Source organism: Lepus europaeus, chromosome 1 (assembly GCF_033115175.1).
Source record: "Lepus europaeus isolate LE1 chromosome 1, mLepTim1.pri, whole genome shotgun sequence".
NCBI lineage: Eukaryota > Metazoa > Chordata > Mammalia > Lagomorpha > Leporidae > Lepus > Lepus europaeus.
In genome coordinates this window covers 14,422,187-14,432,574 of record NC_084827.1, presented here as the reverse complement: position 1 = coordinate 14,432,574, position 10,388 = coordinate 14,422,187, and positions in this window count along the sequence as shown.

The following is a 10,388-nucleotide window of genomic DNA, read 5'->3' as shown; positions in this document are numbered from 1 at the left end:
CCAAATGGCCACCATGGCTGGAGCTACGCCGATCCTTAGCCAGGAGCCAGGTACTTCTTCCTGGTCTCCCATGTGGGTGCAGGCGCCCAAGGACTTGGGCCATCCTCCACTGCCCTCCTGGGCCACAGCAGAGAGCTGGACTGGAAAAGGAGCAACCAGGACTAGAACCCAGCGCCCATATGGGATGCTGGCGCCGCAGGCGGAGGATTAACCAAGTGAGCCACAGCGCTGGCCTGACAGTGTCATTCTAAGACTAAGGTCCAGGGGCAGATGCCATGACATAGCGAGTAAAGTTGCCGCCTGCAGTGCCAACATCCCATATGGGCCCCGGTTTGAGTCCTGGCTGTTCCACTTCCAATCCAGCTCTCTGCCATGGCCTGCCTGGGAAAGCAGTAGAAGATGGCCCAACTCCCTGGGCCTCTGCACCCATATGGGAGACCCAGAAGAAGCTCCTAGTTCCTGGCTTCGGACCCATACAGCTCTGGTCGTTGCAGCCATCTGGGGCATAAACCAGTGGATGGAAGACCTCTCTCTCTCTCTCTCTCTGTGTGTGTGTGTAACTCTGTCTTTCAAATAAATAAATAAATAAATAAATCTTAAAAAAATACTAGGGTCCAGTCTACAGTGTTGAAAACTTAAAAATTTATTTTTGTCGGTCTACTTGAGAATGTTCTTTAGTATGACCCATTAAAACGTAGTTCATAGGGGGCTGGTATTATGGCAGGGGAAGCAGGTTAAGCCATCACCTGCGATGCCAACATCCCATATGGGCTTCAGCTCAATACCAGACTGCTCCACTTTCTATCCAGCCTCCTGCTGAAGGCCTGGGAAAGGCAGTGCGTGGGCCCCTGTCACCCACGTGGGAGACCTGGAGGAAGCTCCTGGCCCCTTACTTTGGCCCTGTTTGTTGTGGCCACTTGGAGTGAACCAGTGGATCAAAGACCTCTCTCCCTCTGTCTCTCCCTCTATATATATATAACTCTGCCTTTCAAAAAAAAATAATTATTTTTTCAAAATGTAATTCATGCAAAACCTGATGACTATGGTTGAATTCTAATTTATATCACCATTCTGAAAGAATACGGGTACACAGGTAGACTGGAACATATGTGTCTTCTGGTCATACAATGCGTTTTTAGCAGACAGAAAGCTTGTGAAGACAATCTGAATATTCCATGAGTGAGTATCACACAAAACTTAAGCCTGAAGCATGTGCCATCCCCATAACAGTAACAGCTGGCTATGCCCACTGGCCACTGAGTAGACCTTTCTCAATAGTGCTGGAGGGAGATTCTGACAAATTCTGGACAGTTTAATTATTGCACTTAGTGAATAGTTTGAAAAGCATTGTATTTCCAGATGAAGTTTGTAAAGCCTTCCCCACAGACCTCTTCCTGTGACTTGGGAACTACTACAGCTGTTAACATTCGTAACTTGCCTCCCAGAATAGTGACTGGCTTCGGAAATATGCTATAGGACACTAACTTATACCTTTCTATTGAAAAGGGTAGTATTTCGGAAGTGTTTCCCATCCAATGCCATGAGCACACCATATAGGACTTCAGCCCTACTCTTTGTGTGTGTGTGGGGGGGGGGGGGCTTCAGAGGAGGGCAGTGTGGATGGTACCAGCCCTCCAGGTAGAGGAAGATGTACCAGTATCTGCTATGGCTGAAGGAAGGGAAATTGAGCAGCCTTGTGGTTACCACAGCAATTATTTATTATGAATTTAGAGTTGAGTCAATGTACAGGCTTTTCTAACTTTCCACAGGGGCACCTGGCTACCCAGAAGAAGAGACAAGAAGGTTGACTTTATCTAGCACTGGGGACAAGCAGTTAAAAGCAAAGGATTCCTGGAGGCTTATTGGTGGTAAGTGATCCTTAGATAGAAAATTCTTCAGGGTCATTGGGCAGGAAATATTTCAAAGCAAGGGGAACTATTTCCCACATGTATAGGTTTGAAATGGTCAATGAACCTGACAGTACCCCGCCATCTCTCTCATTGCTAAGGTCTAGCCACTTCTCTGGCTTACAGTCATATGGGGATCAAGTTCTTCTTGTTATCAGCCAACTGATCTCCCTGTATTCTCTGTCCTTTATTCGTTTACAACTGTTCCTTCAAACACAAGGCTCCCATTGTCTCAATTACTTCACCTGACTTGGTGTCCAAAGGCCCGGACAACCTAGTTGGGCCTCTGCTGCCACCTAGTGGTCATTGGTCACTTCGCATGTCCATGGTTTCCAGGTTAGGAAGGAGGGAAGAGAAACCAAGGCAAAGCAGGAAGCTTTGGATTATAAGCCTTCAAGTGGTCTCGAGTATGTGATGAGGATGAAGAAAAAACTAAGCACAGGAAAGAGGATAAGAATGTGTGGTCTAAGGAATTTCATAGTCTGAGATCTTGATGATGGAGAAGTGGAGGAGTATTTTGTGAGGACAACACTAAAGGAGGGCTACGGTCCTGTGTAGGGTGTTCAAGTTGAAGGTGAAAGAGTCCAGGGCCAACTGACTATCTGCACTCAGTGATGAGTGTCCCTGTGTTAGGGTCCATATTTCAGTACCATTTTTTTTAATGTCTCAAGCTTCCTAGAACATTGTCTAAAAAGTTGGTTGAGTTGACTTGAATGCTGAAAAATCACTAGTGGTGATTGTAGGGTATAGAGAGTGGAGATTGCAATTGTGAACTACCTCACCTATACTTTTAGATGATTTGTGGTTTAAAATACTTGGCTGGAGCTGCTGCTGTGGTGTAGTAGGCTAGGCCTCCGCCTGTGGCACCAGCATCCCATATGGGCACCAGTTTGTGTCCTGGCTGACCTTCTACCGATCCAGCTCTCCGCCATGGCCTGGGAAAGCAGCAGAGGATGGCTCAAGTGTGTGGGCCCCTGCACCAACATGGGAGACCCAGAAGAAGCTCCTGACTCCTGGCTTTGGACTGGCCCAGTTCCAGCCATTGCAGCTATTTGAGGAGTGAACCAGTGGATGGAAGACCTTTCTCACTGTCTCTCCCTCTTCCTATCTGTAACTCTACCTCTCAAATAAATAAATAAAATATTTAAATAAAATAAAATACTTGGCTTATTCAAGCAAAGCAGTTGTTTTTAACCTTGCAGCTCCAACATCCCTCCTCTAGGCAAATTTCCCCACTATTACAATTTCATGTAAATGCTCCTAGGGCAGGAAAATATCCTGGACATGGCTGGGTTCAAACTGCCTGACACGGGCCCAACACACTCAGCAATGCCCCTCTCATCTTCCATGCCATTTATTCTACATGTGAATTTTCTATAAGCAAGATCATCACTCGGCAGTTCTTAATCTGGGGCTCATGGGTCCCAGGCCTCAATCACTGAAATCAAATGCAAAATGTTGAATTTGTGAACATTCAATTTCTCTGCTTTTTTAAAAAAATTGAATTCACAGAGGATCATGCAACCCAAAATAAAACAAGCCCTTGGCTTAGGCAATTTGAGTTTGATCTCAGGCAAGGTTCTATATCTTCCATTGCTTATTTCCTTTTCCCACCTTTCTGAGTTTGTAGAAGTTGGATATTAGTTACTCTACTTTCTTATACTATCACCAGGAAGTTTGGAATTCCTGCACAATCTGCTGCTATTTCACTCCCCAAAATGGCCACACCAGCCAGGTTGTGGCCACAGAGAAGCTGGGGCCTGGAACTCCACCTGGGTCTCCAATGCGGGTGGTGGGGGGCCCAAGTACTGGGCCATCTTCCACTGTCTTCCCAGTTGCATCAGCAGGGAAGTGGATCATGAACAGCTGGACTTAACCCAGTGCTCATACGGGATGCTGGTGTTGTGGGTAGAGGCTTACCCCTATGGTGCCACAATGCTGGCCCCCGTAACTTCGATCTTGACCACCATATTTTCAGTTACCTGGGTCTTTGGGTCAACCTAGAGGGATCCCCTTCCTCACTCCCCAAAGGTGAGGGTTTCTAGAGATTTCCAAAACATTCCTTATTCAGTGGACTGTTCATTTCTGTCAGCTGAGAGCTCACCCCAGGTCACCTGCTTGACTTACTTTTTTTAATTGAAAGCTTTTATTTAATAAATATAAATTCCCTAAGTACAACTTTTGGATTACAGCTGTTCTTCCCCCCATACCCGCCCTCCCACCCACAATCCATCCCACCTCCTACTCCCTCTCCCATCCCATTCTTCATTAAGATTCATTTTTTTTTCTTTTTTGACAGGCAGAGTTAGACAGTGAGAGAGAGAGAGAGAGAGACAGAGAGAAAGGTCTTCCTTTTCTGTTGGTTCACCCCCCAAGTGGCTGCTACGGCTGGTGCGTTGTGGCCTGCGCACTGCACCGATCCAAAACCAGGAGCCAGGTGCCTCCTCCTGGTCTCCCATGTGGGTGCAGGGCCCAAGCACTTGGGCCATCCTCCACTGCACTCCCAGGCCACAGCAGAGAGCTGGACTGGAAGAGGAGCAACTGGGACAGAATCCGGTGCCCTGACCGGGACTAGAACCCGGTGTGCCAGCGCTGCAGGCAGAGGATTAGCCTAGTGAGCCGCGGCGCCAGCCAAGATTCATTTTTAATTAACTTTATATACAGAAGATCAACTCTATACTAAGTAAAGATTTCAACAGTTTGCACCCACACAGACATACAAAATATAAAGTACTGTTTGAAGACTAGTTTTACCGTTAAATCTCATAGTACAACACATTAAGGACAGAGGTCCTACCTGGGGAGCAAGTGCACAGTGACTCCCGTTGTTGATTTAACAATTGACACTCTTATTAATGATGCTAGTGATCACCCGAGGCTCTTGTCATGAGCTGCCAAGGCTATGGAAGCCTCTTGAGTTCGCCAACTCTGACGTTAGTTAGACAAGGTCATAGTCAAAGTGGAAGTTCTCTCCCCCCTTCAGAGAAAGGTACCTCCTTTGATGGTCCCTTCTTTCCACTGGGATCTCACTCACAGAGATCTTTCGTTTAAGTAATTTTTGCTAGAGCGTCTTGGCTTTCCATGCCTGAAATACTCTCATGGGCTCTTCAGCCAGATCCGAATGCCTTAAGGGCTGATCCTGAGGCCCAGTGCTGTTCAGGGCATTTGTCATTCTATGTTGACTCACTTCTGTAGACACTACGATTTACCTCTCCTGGGGCCCACTAGCTCTAGAGACAAAGTTTGCAGTGACTTCCCACGGCTGCTGCCTGAAGCATTGGCTGCTGCTTTGGAACCTTTGATCACTGCTTTGGTTTTTTCTTGATTCGTAAGATGTCTTTGCAAGCCAACCTATCTAGAAGGTAATTTCTTTTCTTTCTTTCTTTTTTTTTTTTTTTTTAAGATTTATTTATTCACTTGAACGGTGGAGTTACACAGAGAGAGGGAGATAGAGGCAGAGAGAGAGAAGTGTTCCATCCATTGTTTCACTACCCAAATGGCTGTGACAGCTGGAGCTGAGCCAGTCCAAGGCAGGGGCCAGGAGCTTCCTCTGGGTCTCCCATATGGGATATGGGTGTAAGGGCCCAAGCACTTGGGCCATCCTCCACTGCTTTCCCAGGCACATTAGTAGAGGCTGGATCAGAAGTGGAGTATCCGTGTCTCAAACCGGTACCCATATGGCATGATGGCGCTTCAGGAGGCAGCTTTACCAGCTGAGCCACAGTGCTGGCCCCAAGGTACTTATTTATTAGCTATAGTAGGAGATATTGGTGTTTCTTTTTTTTTTTTAATTAAAGAAACGTTCAAACATAGGTGAAATCAGAGAATAGTATATTGAATGTATCACATACAACACTGAGCTTTAGTATCATTTTGCTTCATCTGTACTCTTCCGCTTCCTAGTCTTCCTCCTAATTATTTTGAAACAAATCCTCAACATCATATTCCTTCACCTAGAAATATATTTGTATGAGAACTCTTGGGGTAGGCACTGTGGCACAGTGGGTTAAGCCACTACTTGGGACACCTGTACTCTATATCAGTGTCTGGGATGCAGTCCCACCTCCATTTCTGACCCCGCTTCTTGCGAATGTGCCTGAGAGGTGGCAGAGGATGGCCCAGGACCTTGGGTCTTGCCATCATGTGGGAAACCTGGATGGCGTTCCAGGTTCCTGGTTTCAGCCTGACCAAGACCTGGCTGTTGCAGGCGTTTAGGGAGTGAACTAGTGGAGCTCACTCTCTTCCTCTCTGTCTTCACTTTGCTTTCACATAAATAAGTAAACAGGCCTTTAAAAAGATGAGAATTCTTAATACCATATCACACCTAAAAATTAGCAAAATCTAGCCAAAAATATTTCAAACTCATTTAGTGTTGAATAATAGTGGTTGAAAGTGATTCCTGTTCAAAAAAACATTGATTTTAGCTTTGAGCTAAACTTTAACAAATTTTAAAGTAAAGCTTTAAACAACTGAGGTTTTCCACTGCTAACTATTAAACTGTTGTTTAATGGGGTAATTCAGGATGTTCGGTTTCTGTTTCTGACAAAAATTCATAGAACTGACGATGGTTAAAGTCCACAACAGTTAGTCAAACTCATTCTCAGTGCTAATTATGTATTAACACATACATGATAGAAACAAATGTTTTCCTCAAAGAATCCACTGATGAATAGCACAATGATTGGTCACAGGTTTCAGCATCTTTTCCACACGCTTTATAAATTTGTCCAACCAAATTTCTTGGGGGCTCCATCCCAGATTTTAATACCATGCGTTGTAACATGTCTTAGCAGATTCCATTTCAGGCTATACTGAATTAGAGATTTTTTTCAAACTTCTGTGAGATTATTATTCCTGCTTGGAGTTGTTCTACACATACTACTCACAGGACCTAATTCTTAGTCACTGCAAACTCAGCATTGACACCACAAGTAAAAACCACTAAGTCATATGAGCAGCACCCATGTGCTCATCAAAAGACAAAGAAAGATGCTCGGAACTATTAGCTTTATTTCTAAACTTTTAATGCTTCTCCCAAGGTCCTCGGCTCTTCAGCTAACTGTTTTTACCAAAAGTCCGACAGTTTTAAATAAATTAACTTTCTCTGGGCGCACTTCCTCGGTTTCTGCAATCAAACACAGTTTAATTAACTTACCACTTTAAATGGCTTTCTTGGCTAGATAACAAATAAACCACCTAGAAACTCACTTTCGGTGTATTTTCATTTGCACTTAAAATTCTTATGAAGAAATTCTGTTAAAATGAGGAATTCCTTTTACATTTACTAATTTTCCCTCTTTTTAAAAAAACTTTTATTTAGTAAATATAAATTTCCAAAGTACAGTTTAGGGATTACAATGGCTTCCCCCCCCCCCATAATTTCCCTCCCACCCGCACGCCTCCCATCTCCCACTCCCTCTCCCATTCCATTCACATCAAGATTCATTTTCAATTATCTTTATATACAGAAGATCAATTTAGTATATATTAAGTAAAGATTTCATCAGTTCGCACCCACACAGAAACACAAAATGTAAAATACTGTTTCAGTACTAGTTACAGCATTACTTCACATTGGACAACACATTAAGGACAGATCCCACATGAGGTGTAAGTACACAATGACTCCTGTTGTTGACTTAACAATTTGACACTCTTGTTTATGGCATCAGTAATCTCCCTAGGCTCTAGTCATGAGTTGCCAAGGCTATGGAAGTCTTTTGAGTTCGCTGACTTTGATCTTATTCTGACAGGGTCACAGTCAAAGTGGAAGTTCTCTCCTCCCTTCAGAGAAAGGTACTTCCTTCTTTGATGGCCCCGTTCTTTCCACCGGGATCTCACTCACAGAGATCTTTCATTTAGGTGTTCTTCTTTTTTTTTTTCCTTTTGCCAGAGTGTCTTGGCTTTCCATGCCTAAAATACTCTCATGAGCTCCTCAGCCATATCCAAATGCCTTAAGGGCTGATTCTGAGGCCAGAGTGCTATTTAGGACATCTGCCATTCTATGAGTCTGCTGTGTATCCCGCTTCCCATGTTGGATCTTTCTCTCCCTTTTGGATTCTATCAGTATTAGCAGACACTAGTCTTATTTATGTGATCCCTTTGACTCTTAGACCTATCAGTGTGATCAATTGTGAACTGAAGATGATCACTTGGACTAGTGAGATGGCATTGGTACATGCCACCTTGATGGGATTGGATTGGAATCCCCTGGCACGTTTCTAACTCCACCATTTGGGGCAAGTCCGATTGAGCATGTCCCAAATTGTACATCTCCTCTCTCTCTTATTCCTACTCTTATATTTAACAGGAATCACTTTTCAGTTAAAATTTAAACACCTAAGAATAATTGTGTGTTAATTACGAGTTCAACCAATAGTATCAAGTAGAACAAAAAGGATACTAAAAGGGATAAAGTATTACATTGTACATCAACAGTCAGGACAAGGGCTGCTCAAGTAACTATTTCTCATAGTGTCCATTTCACTTCAACAGGTTTCCCCTTTGGTGCTCAGTTAGTTGTCACCGATCAGGGAGAACATATGATATTTGTCCCTTTGGGACTGGCTTATTTCACTCAGCATGATGTTTTCCAGATTCCTCCATCTTGTTGCAAATGACCGGATTTCATTGTTTTTGACTGCTGTATAGTATTCGATAGAGTACCTGGACCATAATTTCTTTATCCAGTCTACTGTTGATGGGCATTTGGGTTGATTCCAGGTCTTAGCTATTGTGAATTGAGCTGCAATAAACATTGAGGTGCAGACAGCTCTTTTATTTGCCAAATTAATTTCCTTTGGGTAAATTCCAAGGAGTGGGATGGCTGGGTTGTATGGTAGGGTTATATTCAGGTTTCTGAGGAATCTCCAGACTGACTTCCATAATGGCTTAACCAGTTTGCATTCCCACCAACAGTGGGTTAGTGTCCCTTTTTCCCCACATCCTCTCCAGCATCTATTATTGGTTGATTTCTGAATGTGAGCCATTCTAACCGGGGTGAGGTGAAACTTCATTGTGGTTTTGATTTGCATTTCCCTGATTGCTAGTGATCCTGAACATTTTTTCATGTGTCTGTTGGCCATTTGGATTTCCTCTTTTGAAAAATGTCTATTGAGATCCTTGGCCCATCTCTTAAGTGGGTTGTTTGTTTTGATGTTGTGGAGTTTCTTGATTTCTTTGTAGGTTCTGGTTATCAACCCTGTATCTGTTGCAGAGTTTGCAAATATTTTTTCCCATTCTGTTGGTTGCCTCTTCACTTTCCTGACTGTTTCTTTTGAAGTACAGAAACTTCTCAATTTGATGCAATCCCAAATGTTAATTTCGGCTTTGACTGCCTTTGCTTCTGGGGTCTTTTCCAAGAAGTCTTTGCCAGTACCTATATCTTGCAGGGTTTCTCCAATGTTCTCTAATAATTTGATGGTGTCGGGTCATAGATTTAGGTCTTTAATCCATGTTGAGTGGATTTTTGTGTAAGGTGTAAGGTAGGGGTATTTCTTCATGATTCTGCACATGGAAATCCAATTTTCCCAGCACCATTTATTGAATACACTGTCCTTACTCCAGGGATTGGTTTTGGATCCTTGATCAAATATAAGTTGGCTATAGATGTTTGGATTGATTTCTGGTGTTTCTATTCTGTTCCATTGGTCTATCCATCTGTTTCTGTACCAGTACCATGCTGTTTTGATAACAACTGCCCTGTAGTATGTCCTGAAATCTGGTATTGTGATGCCTCCGGCTTTGTTTTTGTTGTACAAGATTGCTTTAGCTATTTGAGGTCTCCTGTGTCTCCATATCAATTTCAGCATCATTTTTTCCAGATCTGAGAAGAATGTCTTCAGTATTTTGATTGGTATTGCATTGAATCTATAAGTTGCTTTTGGGAGAATGGACATTTTGATGATATTGATTCTTCCAATCCATGAGCATGGAAGATTTTTCCATTTTTTGGTATCCTCTTCTATTTCTTTCTTTAAGGTTTTGTAATTCTCATCATAGAGATCTTTAACGTCCTTGGTTAAGTTTATTCCAAGGTATTTGATTGTTTTTGTAGCTATTGTGAATGGGATTGATCTTAGAAGTTCTTTCTCAGCCACGGCATTGCCTGTGTATACAAAGGCTGTTGATTTTTGTGCATTGACTTTATATCCTGCTACTTTGCCAAACTCTTCTATGAGTTCCAATAGTCTCTTAGTAGAGTTCTTTGCATCCCCTAAATAAAGAATCATATCATCTGCGAAGAGGGATAGTTTGAGTTCTTCCTTCCCAATTTGTATCCCTTTAATTTCTTTTTCTTGCCTAATATCTCTGGCTAAAACTTCCAGAACGATATTGAATAGCAGTGGTGAGAGTGGGCATCCCTGTCTGGTACCAGATTTCAGTGGAAATGCTTCCAACTTTTCCCCATTCAATAGGATGTTGGCCGTGGGTTTTTCATAAATTGTTTTGATTGTATTGAGGAATGTTCCTTCCATACAC